Here is a 17,063-nt window from a genome sequence, read left to right as displayed (position 1 = left end):
TTTTTCCGAATGACTCCAGTTAGTTGATCAAATGAAAAGCTTGAGCAAGCATCACCATACATAGCTCTAAATTCATCATACTTCATAATTTTACCATTCTCATTGATAATATCATTGACAAAAATGATTCCTCTTTCAAACATATTTTTCCAAAAGAAAGGCTTTCCATCTATTACAATATTAGAGTTCATCCATATTAACTGCTGCAAAATATCGTCTCTTTTTTCTGGCACATAAAATTGAAAACACCACTATTAGTGGATTGTTTCCTTTATGAACCCCGCCATGTTTCCCAGCAGACTCTCTGGGAGGGGATCACTTGTAAAAAAGGATACAATTTCTTTTGATACAGTACATGTTTTTTGTCCAACAGGACATTTGTGTACCACTCAATGTTTAAATACATCTTTGGAACAATTGATGCTTTTAAAGACAGACACATAGCTTCAAGGTTGAGAAGTTTCAGGCCCCCATATTCATACTCTTTGTACAAAACCTTTCTTTTAATCTTTTCTGGTTTGCCGTTCCAGAAAAAATCGAAGACCCTCCGCTCATAAATCTTAAAAAAGTTTTGTGATGGAGCTGGTAATGACAAAAACAAATAAATAAATTGAGGAATAATTAACGAGTTGGCAATAGACATTTTACCATACAAGGTTAGGGATTTCCCTTTCCATAATTGCATAATTTTGTCCAGCTTTCTTAGTCGATTATCATAATTTACTGAGCCTAGATCTTCCAGATTTTCTGGGACAACAACACCAAGTATGTTAACTGGTCCATCTGTCCACAAAACAGGCACTTTGCATTCCATTCGAAAGGACGTTCCCTTTAGATTTCCGATCCTTAACATTTTACATTTATCATAATCAAGCTTAAGGCCAGATTGCTGTGAAAATATGTCCAAAAGATTAAGAAGGTTCCGCAAACAATGAGGAAAAATCTTATCTTTGTGAATCAGCCTTTTCTGACATTAACTTCATCAAGAACAAACACAGAACACGCCTCACTGATGCACATCTGCAAGACTCACTCAGAGTTGCAGTGTCAAGTTACACACCAGAGTACAACACACTAGTTAACAGCATGCAATGCCAGGCTTCCCACTAACTGACAAAGAAACAGATAACAGATTTGGTGTCCAGTTCAAAGTGTGACATGATTTAAAAATTTGAGAGTTTACTTTTGTATTTTACTTGAGTTATTATTTGTACAAACATGGTGCAAAGTAATTCATGATTTGTAAAAAAAATGTTAGTGGCTAGCTAGTTAAAGAAGTGATCATTTGAAAATGTTCAATTTGAAAAATGTGCACTTAGAGAAAATATAAAAATAAAGTGTTGCATATTGATATTTATCTGTTTCTATATATATTTATTGTGAGAAATCATTAAGATGATCAGTGTTTCCACAAAGATAAATATCATTAATTATTAATAATAACAGAGTTAAAGGTAAATTGAGCAAATTGGCTACTTCTGGCAATTTATTTAAGTGTGTATCTAACTGGTAGCCCTTCGCATTAATCAGTACCCAAGAAGTAGCCCTTGGTTTCAAAAAGGTTGGTGACCCCTGATGTATTTATTCCAGCAGACAGATATATATATATATATATATATATATATATATATATATATATATATATATATATATATATATATATATATATATATATATATATATATATATATATATATATATATATATATATATATATATATCCATTAGATGGCAGTATTGTCCTGTTTAACTTCTCTGTTCATGAGTGAGAAATCATTTCGGCCACCGTGTTCAATGGAGAAGTCTGTTCTACATATTTACAGGCAACATACACCTTCCCCTTCGAACTGTCCTGGAAGAACTGAAATTCTTGTTTCCATTCGTTTTGGAACTTGCAAGTGTATTTATATTGTGGGAAAGCGGACGTGAGAACAGGCTGTCCCCACTCAGTCTCAGGTCCGCATTGAGCTGGAGGGGGCGTGGCCTCCAGCTCCGGCTGAATACCGGGAGTTTGTCGGGAGAAAATCTCTGCCGGGAGGTTGTCTGGAGAGGTGCTGAATAACGGGATTCTCCCGCTAAAAACGGGAGGGTTGGCAAGTATGCTACTGAAATGAATTTTTTTTTATTTAAACGGGGATATCAGATCTATTCTATGTGTCATACTTGATCATTTCGCGATATTGCCATATTTTTGCTGAAAGGATTTAGTATAGAACAACGACGATAAAGATCGCAACTTTTGGTATCTGATAAAAAAAAGGCTTGCCCCTACCGGAAGTAGCGTGACGTAGTCAATTGAACATATCCGCAAAGTTCCCTATTGTTTACAATGATGGCGGCCAGAAGTGAGAGAGATTCGGACCGAGAAAGCGACGATTTCCCCATTAATTTCAGCGAGGATGAAAGATTTGTGGATGAGGAAAGTGCAAGTGAAGGACTAGTGGGGAGTGGAAGCGATTCAGATAGGGAAGATGCTGTGAGAGCCGGGGGTGACCTGATATTCAGCTGGGAATGACTACAACAGTAAATAAACACAAGACATATATATACTCTATTAGCCACAACACAACCAGGCTTATATTTAATATGCCACAAATCAAATTAATCCCGCATAAAAACACCTAGGTGTTTGTTATGCTAGCTCCTAGCTCCTAGCTACTAGCTCGAGCTAGTTATAGCTCGAGCGGGTTATATGGACGGGATCCCGTCCATATAACCCGCCAATACAATTCAAACACCTGCACAACACACACACTCACTCAGCCCAAAGGAACGTTCACCTAACCCAAGGTTCATAAAGCTTATATATTTAACCAAAGTTACGTACGTGACACGCACGTACGGGCAAGCGATCAAATGTTTGGAAGCGCGCGGGTGGGACCTGATATTCAGCTGGGAATGACTACAACAGTAAATAAACACAAGACATATATATACTCTATTAGCCACAACACAACCAGGCTTATATTTAATATGCCACAAATTAATCCCGCATAAAAACACAAAGGTGTTTGTTATGCTAGCTCCTATATTAATCCCGCATAAAAACACCTAGGTGTTTGTTATGCTAGCTCCTAGCTCCTAGCTACTAGCTCGAGCTAGTTATAGCTCGAGCGGGTTATATGGACGGGATCCCGTCCATATAACCCGCCAATACAATTCAAACACCTGCACAACACACACACTCACTCAGCCCAAAGGAACGTTCACCTAACCCAAGGTTCATAAAGCTTATATATTTAACCAAAGTTACGTACGTGACACGCACGTACGGGCAAGCGATCAAATGTTTGGAAGCGCGCGGGTGGGACCTGATATTCAGCTGGGAATGACTACAACAGTAAATAAACACAAGACATATATATACTCTATTAGCCACAACACAACCAGGCTTATATTTAATATGCCACAAATTAATCCCGCATAACAAACACTGAGGTGTTTGTTATGCTAGCTCCTAGCTCCTAGCTCCTAGCTACTAGCTCGAGCTAGTTATAGCAAGCGATCAAATGTTTGGAAGCGCAGCTGCGTACTCAAGGTATCGCGTCTGTGTATCCAAATCAAAGTCCTCCTGGTAAGAGTCTTCTGTTGTCCGAGTTCTTCGATCTTGACTGCATCTTTCGGGAATGGGCTATATAAGTAAACTTTGATTGATTGATTTTGCTCCAGCAGACTTTTTGAATTACGCACGCAGTAAGGCCATTTCATCCATGGTCTCCGCGATATCAGACCTCATTTTTGTGTTATGTCCCTTATTCCACAGTGAGTTCTTTTGCACCTGTGTCCCACAGTTGAGATAGTCCAAACAACAAGTCATGTTTTTGATAGTTTCCCAACAACACATTTTTTACCGCAAGGTTGAACACTCTTAGGCTAGAAGACAGTTGAATTTCTCCGCTCACATTGTCCCACAGTTTCACCCCCGCTATAGATAACCTTAAAAATAGGGTCCCACGGTACATTTACTTGCTTATTTATATAGATTGAGAAATTAACCCCTACTATAGGGACTTTTTTTGTCCTTTCAGGGGTGTCAAACTGATTTTAGCTCAGGTGCAGCATGGAGGAAAATCTGTGCACACAGGGGCCGGACTATTAAAATCATGACATTAAAACTAAAAAATAAAGACAACTTATCTGTACATGTATATGTACTCCATGCAATCGCAAATTATGTTAATTTAAGTCTTGTCTAATTATGCAAAAATGTATTATCAAACATTCAAACCCTTTTTAAATAGAAATACATACTAATAATAATGATTTCAAAGCAAGTTATCCATCAAATTGTGCAATGTAAAAGTAGCAATAGATTTCATGGTAAAATTGTGAAATTTACTGTGGTTTTTACAGCATTTTTCTCGAAAAGGAAAAAACAGTACTTTTTTTTTTTCTGTAAAAAACTGTGGTGCCGTTTTGTCATTTACAGTAATACACTGTATAATCTACACTTGTTGATTTGTGGTGAAAAAAATAATGGCAACTCAGAAATTCCGAACTCAAAAATGTTACTCTTAAATAGAATTTTTTTCAAAATTTAAAGTAAAAAACACATTTAAATTTTACAGTAAAATTCTGGCAACTGAGCTGCCTTTTTTGTTTACCATAAAAACAGCAGTACTGTTTTTCCATTTACAGTAATATACAGTACATTTTGAGGTGAAATTATTGCAACTTAACATATTTATTTTACATATTAGTTTCTAAAAAATCTACTAATAAAATCCATAAAAAACATTGTGTAATAATAGTATTCACTGTTAGAAGCGACCTTCTGGAGCCAAACATACTCTGCACTAGTGGTACACCTACCACAGTTTGAAAATGAGTGTTCTATACGTGTTCCTTCTTTCAATTTTTACAGTAAAAAACGCATGTATTGCATTGGACTGCATGTATTTTCAACTTGAGAACGATCCGACCATGAAAAAAAGCTTTTATTAACGCAGGGTGTCCAAAGTGCAGCCCGTAGCTCCGGTTTTGTTGTTGGATAGAAAAATAAAAAGGAGCAAAAAATAGTGACATAATGCAAAAAAAAATACAAATAAAAATGTATTCAAATAACACATACATGTCCATACTTTTTCGGCCAAGGGCCGCATTTTCAATTATTTTTTTATTTTGTAAAACATTAAATATCAAGTATTTAAAAACAAATATTAGGGTTAGCTTTGTGTTTTAAGTGACAGTGTATTAGTACCAACATTTCAGCTTTTTCTCATTACTTTGCTGTTTATGCTCCTTTTTTTCATTTAAACATATTTTTTTTTACCAGTGTAAAACCTGATAATAGTACACTTAGTTACCTATAACACATATGTGACACTAAATGTTGTCTTTAAACATATGTAATGTCTGTTTGTAGTATTTTTATTTATTTATTTTTTTTTACAAAATGAAAATATGTCAAAGCAGCCCTCGCATATTTTGACTTTCACAGGGGTGTCAAACTAATTTTAACTCAGGAAAAGTTTGTGCATATTTTATTGTAAGTTTATGAGCTGGAGTATACCGGTACTTAGAACTATATTTAGACCTATTATTTTGGTTTATCTCGTCAGGAAAACTAATGCCAGAATGACTCAATTGCCTGTCCGAGGTACCAAAGTTACAATAAAAATCCATGAAGGAAAGAAGAAAGTGAATGAATGTTTATAACTGAATACATTTACGTATGCATAAAAATGTGTTTTATTTTGTATTATTTTTTCATGAATTAAGTAACGTTTATGACAACCTTTTTCCAAAACAACAATATAGAATGTGAGATATAACAGGATAATGCATACATTTATCATTTGTTTTCAAAACGCTTACAAAAAAAGTGGGATCCCAAAAATGTACTGTGGGACCCCATTTTTAGGACTTGATGGGGTCCCTGGGACCCTATTTTTAGGACTTGATGGGGTCCCTGGGACCCTATTTGGAAAATTCCTAGCGCCAACACTGATGGAGTATTGGTGCGTGCAAAACAGCAGCAGGCGACTGTGGCCTGCGGGCCGGTTCTAATACTAATCAAATATCATCCTGGGGGCCATAGATCATTAATTCCCGGGCCGGTTCTGGCCCGTGGACCTTGACACCTAGGTTTTAAGTAGAAATGTGCTCTATTTTTGGCCATAACTTTGGTTGTGGAATGTTTTTCCCCAAGATTGTTCACTTGTAATAGTTAGTGCTTATTTGTTAGAAATCCCACTGTTTATGTTAAACATGCTTCACTGATGAGTGTTTTGCAAGCACCGTTTTGTCCTACTAATTTCAGCGATCCTTGAACTCATCGTAGTTTGTTTACATGTACAACTTTCTCCGATGCTGCCACAGGAAGACGTGTTTTATGCCACACCTTTGTCTCATTTTGTTCACCAAACGTTTTACGCTGTGCGTGAATGCACAAAAGTGAGCGTTGTTGATTTTTTTTATTGATTTGTGTGGAGCGCTTATCAGGCATATTTGGTCAATCCATGACTGCAAGCTAATCGATGCTAACATGCTATTTAGGCTAACTGCACGTACATATTGCATCATTATGCCTCGTTTGTAGGTATATTTGAGCTCATTTAATTTTCTTCACTTATGGCCGTAGATAATTCATTCACGGGCCGGATCTGGCTCGCGGACCTTGACACCTAGGTTTTAGGTAGACATGTGCTCTACTTTTGGCCATAACTTTGGTTGTGGTACTCCAAATGGAATGGTTTTCCCCAAGATTGTTCACTTGTAATATTTAGTGCTTATTTGTTAGCAATCCCACTGTTTATATTAAACATGCTTCACTGATGAGAGTATTTTGCAAGCACCGTTTTGTCCTACCAATTTCAGCGATCCTTGAACTCATCGTAGTTTGCTTACATGTACAACTTTCTCCGATGCTGCCACAGAAAGAGGTGTTTTTTTATGCCACACCTTCTTTGTCTCATTTTGTCCACCAAACGTTTTATGCTGTGCGTGAATGCACAAAAGTGAGCGTTTGTTGATTTTTTAATCCTTTGCTGGAGCGCTTATCAGGCATATTTGGAAGCTAATCGATGCTAACATGCTATTTAGGCTAACTGCACGTACATATTGCATCATTATGCCTCGTTTGTAGGTATATTTGAGCGCATTTCATTTTCTTCACTTATGGCCGTAGATAATTCATTCACGGGCCGGATCTGGCTCGCGGACCTTGACACATAGGTTTTAGGTAGACATGTGCTCTATTTTTGGACATAACTTTGGTTGTCGTACTCCAAATGGAATGTTTTTCCCCCAAGAGTGTTTACTTGTAATATTTACGAGTTTTTTGGTTTGTTTTTTCTTTTTTATTGTAACAATTTATATTTACTTTATTTAAAAAAATCAAAGAGAATATCAATCAGTCCAACAAGATAATACTGTAGACCTGGATTTCTTTACCTTTTTGACCTTGGGGCCCAACTTTTCCACTACACAGGGGCCTAGGGCCCACTCAATTATTACACTGAAAGAATAATCCTACTCTTGATTTTAATGTTACTTATTAATTATATCTAACTTACTTACAGTTTAACAGGATAAACCTGGTCAAATGATATGAAACCCTGTGTTACGGTTGGGTGGTCGCAGGGTTTTGCTCGGATCGTTTCCCCAAGATGCAGACGGAACCCCGGAGGCAGCGTGCAGGTAGGACAATGATTTATTATCCGGAAATAAGGGAAAATACAAAAGTACGGGAAAGCATGCCGACAGCATGGGAAGCTAAGGAAAAGGCTAGTGGGAAAGCTTAGCATAGAAACTGGAATCAGATGCTAGGATTTACCAACGTAATGTTGCATGGAGCAAACAAGACAGCCAGACCGAGTGTGGCGAAAGGCAGGAAAAAATAGCTCTCCGATTAGTGCCCGGGAGCAGGTGAGCGTCCCAAACACTAATCAGAGGCAGGTGAAAATAATCAGCACCCATGGCAACCAAGAAACACAATCCCAGGGGTGCTGAAACAGAACTAAGGGAGTCTTAGATTAAAACAAAACATAATCCTGGCAACGGATCATCACACCATCAACCATGAAACCAGAAGACATTAAATTCTCTCTTGGCATCCGTCCGTCTACGTGAGACGATGGCGTATCTCTGTTTCAAGTCTCATCGGCACCTGCAAGAGTGGCTAAAGAGCCCAACCCGCGAGTCTCTGGTGCACTTGGTGCAGATGTAGGATGTTGATTGTTGTGACTGGTCCTCCCTTTTCTTCTAGTCTATGGTGTAGTTTTGCCATACCTGCTTTGGCCTTGGCAATCCTACAGCTTACTTCTAAATCCAGGTGGACCCAAGGTAGGTGAAGTTGTCAGCAGCCTCCAGCTTGTGCCCATCAATGTTGACGGTCGGGGTGTGGTCTGTGCCCTGCGCCATGTCCGAACTGGAGTTGGAAGCCATCTTCTGTATGTGATGACAAGGCTCACGGATGAGCACCTCGGTCACCTTGGTCTTGACACGGAGGCGGGCGATGTCAAGTAGCTCACCATCAGCTCTGGTGTAGATCAGTGATGGGGAAGCTACTCGGAAATGGAGTAAGCTAAGCTACACGTTATTCTCACTTAAATGTAGCTAAGCTACAGGGCAAGCTATCCCCAGAGAATTGTAGCAAGCCACTGAAGCGAATTACTTAACTCATATTATGTTTTGCCTATGGTGAATGTTTATATTCATCTTGGAGAAAGCAAACCACCAAGTTTAATTAAATAGTGGTATTTCAGTTTGAGCACATAATAAACAAGAAACACAGGTGGATTGGATCACTTCTCGAAGGAAAGAGGCCCTAATTGGGACTTCGGAATGCGAAGGTGATAGCCCTATCCTTGAGAAGAGACTACCTGTCTAGCTCAACACCAACATACAAGTTATGACATAAAGCAGTTGTTTTCCAGACACATCTCCTCTTTTGGTCGGGATGGTCTCTCCTGACTTAGCACACACACAGAGAGACAAGGAGGAGGAATATAAAACTGATGGTTCGGCTTCTCCAAGTTGGGAGTGCTTCATTTTTGACTTAACCTCCTCCAGGTACTGCAGACCTGTAGAATGGCGCTCGCTTGTGATAAAGCAACTTTTTGTTTAGCAAAGCGTCTCAGACGTCTCTTTTGATCCAGCCACACTGCCGTGTCATCCTTCTGTCCGGACGGGGAGGACAAGACCAGAAATATACATCACTACCCTACAAGCTAAACAGCAGAATTAACTTGGTACATCAAAGCTACATTTATCAACATGGACCCACATGTCTAATATCAATGTTAATGGAACTGTGAGTGTACAAATAGACCCAATAAGGGTCCATTACTTTAAAGGCCTACTGAAAGCCACTACTACCGACCACGCAGTCTGATAGTTTATATATCAATGATGAAATCTTAACATTGCAACACATGCCAAAACGGCCGGGTTAACTTATAAAGTGCAATTTTAAATATACCGCTAAACGTCTGGTTGGAAACGCCTTTGGAGGATGACGTATGCGCGTGACGTAGCCAGTTTAACAGAGGTATGGCTCCCCATTGAAGCCAATACGAAATAGCTCTGTTTTCATCTCATTATTCCACAGTATTCTGGACATCTGTGTTGGTGAATCTGTTGCAATTTGTTCATTGCATTATGGAGAAAGAAGCTGAGCAAGCAAAGAAGAAAGTTGTCGGTGCGAAGCGGAGTATTTTGCGAGGGAAGTCAGCAACACAACACAGCCGGTGTTTCATTGTTTACATTCCCGAAAGATGCAGTCAAGATCGAAGAACTCAGACAACAGAGACTCTTACCAGGAGGACTTTGATTTGGATACACAGACGCAGACGCGATACCAACATTTGATCGTTTGGCCGTACGTGCGTGTCACGTACGTAACTTTGGTTAAATATATAAGCTTTATGAACCTTGGGTTAGGTGAACGGTCCTTTGGGCAGGTGTTTGAATTGTATTTGCGGGTAACCCACTCGAGCAAAAACTAGCTCGAGCTCATAGCTAGGAGCTAGCATAACAAACACCTAGGTGTTTGTTATGCGGGATTAATATGTGGCATTATAAATATAAGCCTGGTTGTGTTGTGGCTAATAGAGTATATATATGTCTTGTGTTTATTTACTGTTGTAGTCATTCCCAGCTGAATATCAGGTCCCACCCGCGCGCTTCCAAACATTTGATCGCTTGCCCGTACGTGCGTGTCATGTACGTAACTTTGGGTAAATATATAAGCTTTATGAACCTTGGGTTAGGTGAACGGTCCTTTGGGCTGGTTGTGTTGTGGCTAATAGAGTATATATATGTCTTGTGTTTATTTACTGTTGTAGTCATTCCCAGCTGAATATCAGGTCCCACCCGCCTCTCACAGCATCTTCCCTATCTGAATCGCTTCCACTCCCCACTAGTCCTTCACTTGCACTTTCCTCATCCACAAATCTTTCATCCTCGCTCAAATTAATGGGGAAATCGTTGCTTTCTCGGTCCGAATCGCTCTCACTTCTGGCGGCCATCATTGTAAACAATAGGGAACTTTGCGGAAATGTTCAATTGACTACGTCACGCTACTTCCGGTAGGGGCAAGCCTTTTTTTCATCAGATACCAAAAGTTGCGATCTTTATCGTCGTTATTCTATACTAAATCCTTTCAGCAAAAATATGGCAATATCGCGAAATGATCAAGTATGACACATAGAATAGATCTGCTATCCCCGTTTAAATAAATAAAAATTCATTTCAGTAGGCCTTTTAACAATCTGTCATTTAGCTGGGGACATCCTACAACTACCTCTAGGGGTCCTCGCACTCCACTGTGTATAGTTTATTTTAGCTAGCCTTTTCTTTGGCCCACCCCTATAATGTTATTAATTTTCTCTACCTCCAGTAAAAAACAGCTTCTATCTATAGCTTGACAAAAAAAACAACAATGACTTGTATGTTTTCATGAACTCCACTCACTTTAATGTTGTCACGTCATTTCACTGCGTGGATCGTTCTCCCAAGATGCAGACGGAAACTCCGGAGGCAAGGTGCAGGTAAGGAAGTGATTTATTCTTCATGAATCATAGGGGATACCAAACAAACAAAGCAAACATGCCGATAGCACGGGAAGCAAAGCTAAGAAAAAGGCGAGCACGAAAGCTTAGCTTATAAACAGGTAAACAAATGGCGAAGCTTTGCAAACAAGACAGCCAGACTGAGTGTGGCAAACAACGGGAATAAGTAGCTCTCTGATTAGTGCCCGGCAGCAAGTGAGCGTGCCGAACACTAATCAAAGGCAGGTGAAACTAATCTGCACCCATGGCAACTAAAACACAAACCCAGGGGTGCTCAAAACAGAACTAAGGGAGTCAAACTAAAATAACACAGACGGATCATGACAAATGTGTGTTCCTTATTTTGTGTTGCACATCTTAGATGAAGAGAGCAGTTATGATTTTGGTTTGCAGAGTAAAAAACTAAAAACTAAGGTTTTGGGTAGAGATGTCCGATAATGGCTTTTTTGCTGATATCCGATATTCTGATATTGTCCAACTCTTAATTACAGATTCCGATATCAACCGATACCGATATATACAGTCGTGAAATTAACAAATTATTAGAGATGTCTGATATTATCGGCCGATAAATACTTTAAAATGTAATATCGGAAATTATCAGTGATGTTTTTTTTATTATCGGTATCGTTTTTGTTTGTTTTTTTTTAAAATTAAATCAACATAAAAAACATAAGATACACTTACAATTAGTGCACCAACCCAAAAAACCTCCCTCCCCCATTCACACTCATTCACACAAAAGGGTTGTTTCTTTCTGTTATTAATATTCTGGTTCCTACATTATATATCAATATATAACAATACAGTCTGCAAGGGATACAGTCCGTAAGCACACATGATTGTGCGTGCTGCTGGTCCACTAATAGTACTAACCTTTAACAGTTAATTTGACTCATTTTCATTAATTAATAGTTTCCATGTAACTGTTTTTATATTGTTTTACTTTCTTTTTAATTAATTAATCTTATTTTATTTTATTAATTTTTTAAAAAAGGACCTTATTTTCACCATACCAGGTTGTCCAAATTAGGCATATTAATGTGTTAATTCCACGACTGTATATATCAGTATCGGTTGATATCGGTATCGGTTGATGTCGGTATCGGTAATTAAAGAGTTGGATAATATCGGAATATCGGATATCGGCAAAAAGCCATTATCGGACATCCCTACACATTATTATGCCTAATTTTGTTGTGATGCCCCGCTGGATGCATTGAACAATGTAACAAGGTTTACCAAAATAAGAGAACAACTTCAACTCAAGTTATGGAAAAAAATGCCAACATGGCACTGCCATATTTATTATTGAAGTCACAAATTGCATAATTTTTTTTAACATGCCTCAAAACAGCTTGGAATTTGGGACATGCTCTCCCTGAGATAATCCTGATACCCACTACAACTATGGGAAATACTATACTTTGACTTTCACAAAGTGCATTATTTTTTTAATTTTTTTTAAACATGCCTCAAAACAACAGCTACAAAAACAATGAAAGCACACAGCTTCAGTCCAGAGTATACTAGAGCATACTTGCCAACCTTGACACCTCCGAATTCAGGGGGGGGAGGGGGGGGGAGGGGGGGTTGGTGGTAGCGGGGGGTGTATATTGTAGCGTCCCGGAAGAGTTAGTGCTGCAAGGGGTTCTGGGTATTTGTTCTGTTGTGTTTATGTTGTGTTACGGTGCGGATGTTCTCCCGAAATGTGTTTGTCATTCTTGTTTAGTGTGGGTTCACAGTGTGGCGCATATTTGTAACAGTGTTAAAGTTGTTTATACGGACACCCTCAGTGTGACCTGTATGGCTGTTGATCAAGTATGCGTTGCATTCACTTATGTGTGTGTAAAAGCCGTAGATATTATGTGACTGGGCCGGCACGCTGTTTGTATGGAGGAAAAGCGGACGTGACGACAGGTTGTAGAGGACGCTAAAGGCAGTGCCTTTAAGGCACGCCCCCAATATTGTTGTCCGGGTGGAAATCGGGAGAAATTCGGGAGAATGGTTGCTTCGGGAGAGGTACTGAAATTCGGGAGTCTCCCGGAAAAATCGGGAGGTTGAAACCGATACCGATAATTTCCGATATTACATTTTAAAGCATTTATCGGCCATCTCTAGTTTTGGGCATTGTTTTCTCTAAACGCAGACATTTGTCCCAAAACGGCTAAGGACACGCATTATTGTGGGTTTCCTAATGTCGTCTTCATCACTAAAGAAATAATCTAATCTGCGGGAGAGAATTCGTCTGCCCTTTTCAAGTATGTTTCTTTTTTTTTTTTTTTGAGTCGTCAGCTTGAAGCGTCCCTCTGTCTCCGACTCCCTCCTTCGATTGGCCAGTCCGTAATGTTTCGCCCTAACCTTAGCCAATTGTGACTCATCATATGAACACCAACCAATCATCATGGGTATTTTCCGTATGTATGTATGTTCTCATTTATCCAGGTCATTGTATTTTCTCCATATTTTCGGGGAGATTCGCAGTCCATTTTCTCTCTTTGAATGAATATAAATAAATTAATAAAAAGGAACAAGTGGTAGAAAATGGATCAATGGATGGATAAATGTTTTACCTGTCATTAAAAATAAAAACACAGGTTCACCACTTTAGTCATAATTTTTTGCGCTTCAGAAACTTCTGTCTGACTTTAACTCCAGACTTCTTCTGTTTGTTTGATATTGAAATTACTGCCACAAGTGGCGGATAAGTGTATTACAACTGAGTACATATTTTTTTGCAGCCCTCTAGGAGGCGCTTGCGGCCCGGCAATGGGCCCTGTGGTTAGAAACTCTGCTGTGTAGAGCAGCAGGGGTTCTTAAACCTTTTGACCTCATGACCCAACTTTTCCACTACAGAGGGGCAAGGGGCCCCACTCAAATATTAACACAGAATTAAGTATTTTACACTTAATTTCAAACACATTCAATAATTATATCTAACCCGGTGTTTCTGAAACTATTTCCACAAAGTACCACCTCAGAAAAAACCTGGCTCTCCAAGTACCATAAAATTACCATTATTAAAATACAGTAGCGTAGTAGGCCCGAGTATTCATTAAAAAGGCAGCGGTTTTATTTAAAAAGTATATTCAATATTTTGGCCACTGTAACATCACAAACAGTTTGAACAGTAACACTGCGTTTGAATAAAGGTGTCAAGACGGGGGGGTCGCAGCTTGCTGCGAAGTTTGTTCTCCCGGGATGCAAACGGACTTTTGCGGACAAGGGTAGCAGGCAGGAACATATTTATTAATCTAGCTACAAAATAACAGGCACAAATTATCTTAACTGTGGCATGAAATAAACAAGACTTACGTAGAGGGTTGCGTGACAATAGCGTGAAGCAAACAACTAGCATAAAATATAGCATTGCAAGAAAAACAACTAACATAACTATGGCATGAAACAACTAACATGAACTATGGCATAGAACAACATGAAACTGTGGCATGAAACCAATAATGACGCCAGGACGACTGACTGGCAAAGGTGGGCATAAATAATTGTCTCTTGATTAGAGCAGGTGCGTGTCCCGAACACCAGAGGCAGGTAAAACTAATAAGTCGCCATGGTAACTAAAACAAACAAGGATGCACAAAAACAGGAACTCTTGGAGTCTAAAACGAACAGAACATAACAAAACATGATCCGGACCACGGATCATGACAAAAGGAAAATAATACACTGTATTTAAATAATGAATCAAATCTTTGAGGTAGCGCTAGATGGATTTTGCAAGTCTTTATTTACACACCTGAATTGTTTCCAAATAGGGCCTGTAACATGGCAGTAAAACGGCTGATTTAACAAAACTGTAAAATTATAGATGTCTTTATTCATCCTTTCTGAGATGAATACAATGTTCTCCTTTTTAACAAGGTTCAAGGTGTTTATCAGGATTATTCTTTCTTTAACTTTGTAAACACTTTGAGTTACAACAGTTGTTTTAAGGTGGATCATTTTAGCACATTGTTTGATTCCTTTGCTTAAGCCTTTGCATAATTTAGCCACTAGCGAAGAAAAATCTGTAGATTAGCCGCACCTGTGTACAAGTCGCAGGGTTCAAAGTTTGGTAAAAATGTAGCGGGTTAAAATCCTGAAAATAAAGTAAAAATGTTTCTTAATCACATTGTTAAGTGCAAATGAAAATGCAGCTTCATCAATTTAGCCATAATTTTTGCGCTTAAGAAACTTCACTATGACTTTAGCTCTAGACTTCTTTTGTTTGTTTGAAATTACTACCACAAGTGGTGGAAAAGTGTGTTACAACTGAGTACTGCTGGGGATGGACAACAGCTGAAAAACAGATATTTTTTTGGCCCAGGCCCTATGGTTAAAAAAAACAATCCCAATTTCAAACCAATACCAGCCCCGCAACACTCCGACTAGCAATTATTTACTTTACTGCTATTAAGGTTTGGAATCTGACACAGCAAAAAATAAAACTATGCATAAAAAACGGTTGATTAGTAAAATCATGAATATTTAGCCCTGATCTTTACCTCACTATCCCAGACCTGTAATATTCACTGCCTAAATCACATGTGTCCGATCCGACCCAACACATAATTTAATGTGGCCCGCGAAAGCCTGGGAATAATGTGGATACTTCATCTTTCTTTTCAATGTTTTCATTATTTCCATTTTGACAGAAAAAAATGTATGTAATACATGAAATTTCATATGTTTTATACTTTGATATATAAATACATATTCAATTATTATTGGTGTGAATCTTTGGGCACCTCGCCATTCGATTCCGATTCTTGGGGTGAGGATTTGATTCATAATCGATACGCGATCCAACACGATTCTCGATTCAAACTGATTTTTGCAATGTATTATTTGGTGTAATAATAACACCTTAAAAAAAACAGCTTACAGGTTACAAAACCTCATTTTGGTTGTTGACGTATGAAACATACGTGCACCAAGCATAGAGATGGCCTATATATATATATATATATATATATATATATATATATATGTGTATATATATATATATGTGTATATATATATATATGTTATATATATATATATATATATATATATATATATATATATATATATATATATATATATATATATATATATATATATATATATATATATATATATATATATATATATATATATATATATATATATATATATATATATATACACTTTTTTTTTTTAAGTCATTTGTCAAAAAAAACAAAAAAACAATTAGGGGTGCTAAAAAATGTTTTTTTTTATCACATTCGAATGTCAATTTTTTTTAGTAATTTTCAAAAATCGGGATTTGAATGTGATAAAAAACATTTTTTTGCACCCCTGATTATTATATACCGTATAAAAGTTTGTAAAAATAACAAATACTTAAATATCTGCTTCTCACCTTCCCTTACGATTTCAAAGCAAGTTATCCATCAATTTGTACGTACAAAAATCAAATAACCAAATGCATAGGCAATTGTGCAATATTATAATGAGGCGATTATACTTTTATATTCTTACATTCACTGTTACAAGCGGCCCTCTGAGGGCAGCCATGACTGCGATGTGGCCCTCCATTAAAACAAGTTTGTGTCATGGCGTGGACTTTTACGCAGCTTACTGCGAGGATTGTTTTCCCGGAATGCAAACGGACTGGACCAGACATCGGTAGAAGGTAGGATCACGATTTAATTTCTACTCAAAAAAGTTTACAAACAAAAAGGCGCTCACAGCGGAGGAACAAAACTTGGCGCAGGTAACAAAACTAACACTTGGGCAGAAACTATGGACATGAAACAAAACTTACTTGGCAGAGCATGAATCAATGGCATGAACAACAAAATCAGAGTAGCACATAGCAAGAACAGAGTAATGTCGCCAGGACGACTGACCGGCAATGACTCTGATTAGTGCTCGGGAAGCAGGTGAGCGGGCGAGCACTAATCAGAGACAGGTGAACACAATGATTAGCGACAGGTGTGATCCTAACACATGAGGCAGGTGAACTAATGAGTCGCCATGGTGACAAAACAAACTCACAGGTGCACAACCAAGAACTAAAGCAGTCCA

The 17,063-nt window shown here is 38.2% G+C and overlaps 1 protein-coding gene across 1 annotated transcript in view; it reads right to left on the bottom strand.

Moving 5' to 3' along the window:
- LOC133641138 (sine oculis-binding protein homolog B-like) overlaps positions 1 to 16,847 on the bottom strand; it is a 63,092-nt gene extending 46,245 nt beyond the window's left edge. Inside the window, exon 1 of the mRNA XM_062035023.1 lies at positions 16,801 to 16,847. The gene's annotated coding sequence lies outside the window, so the exon portion shown is untranslated. The remainder of the gene's footprint in view (positions 1 to 16,800) is intronic.
- Positions 16,848 to 17,063: the final 216 nt, after the last annotated feature.

This window comes from Entelurus aequoreus, linkage group LG23, assembly GCF_033978785.1.
Source record: "Entelurus aequoreus isolate RoL-2023_Sb linkage group LG23, RoL_Eaeq_v1.1, whole genome shotgun sequence".
Lineage (NCBI taxonomy): Eukaryota > Metazoa > Chordata > Actinopteri > Syngnathiformes > Syngnathidae > Entelurus > Entelurus aequoreus.
The sequence above is the reverse complement of the archived record's forward strand: the minus strand, read 5'-3'. Positions and strand labels throughout refer to the sequence as shown.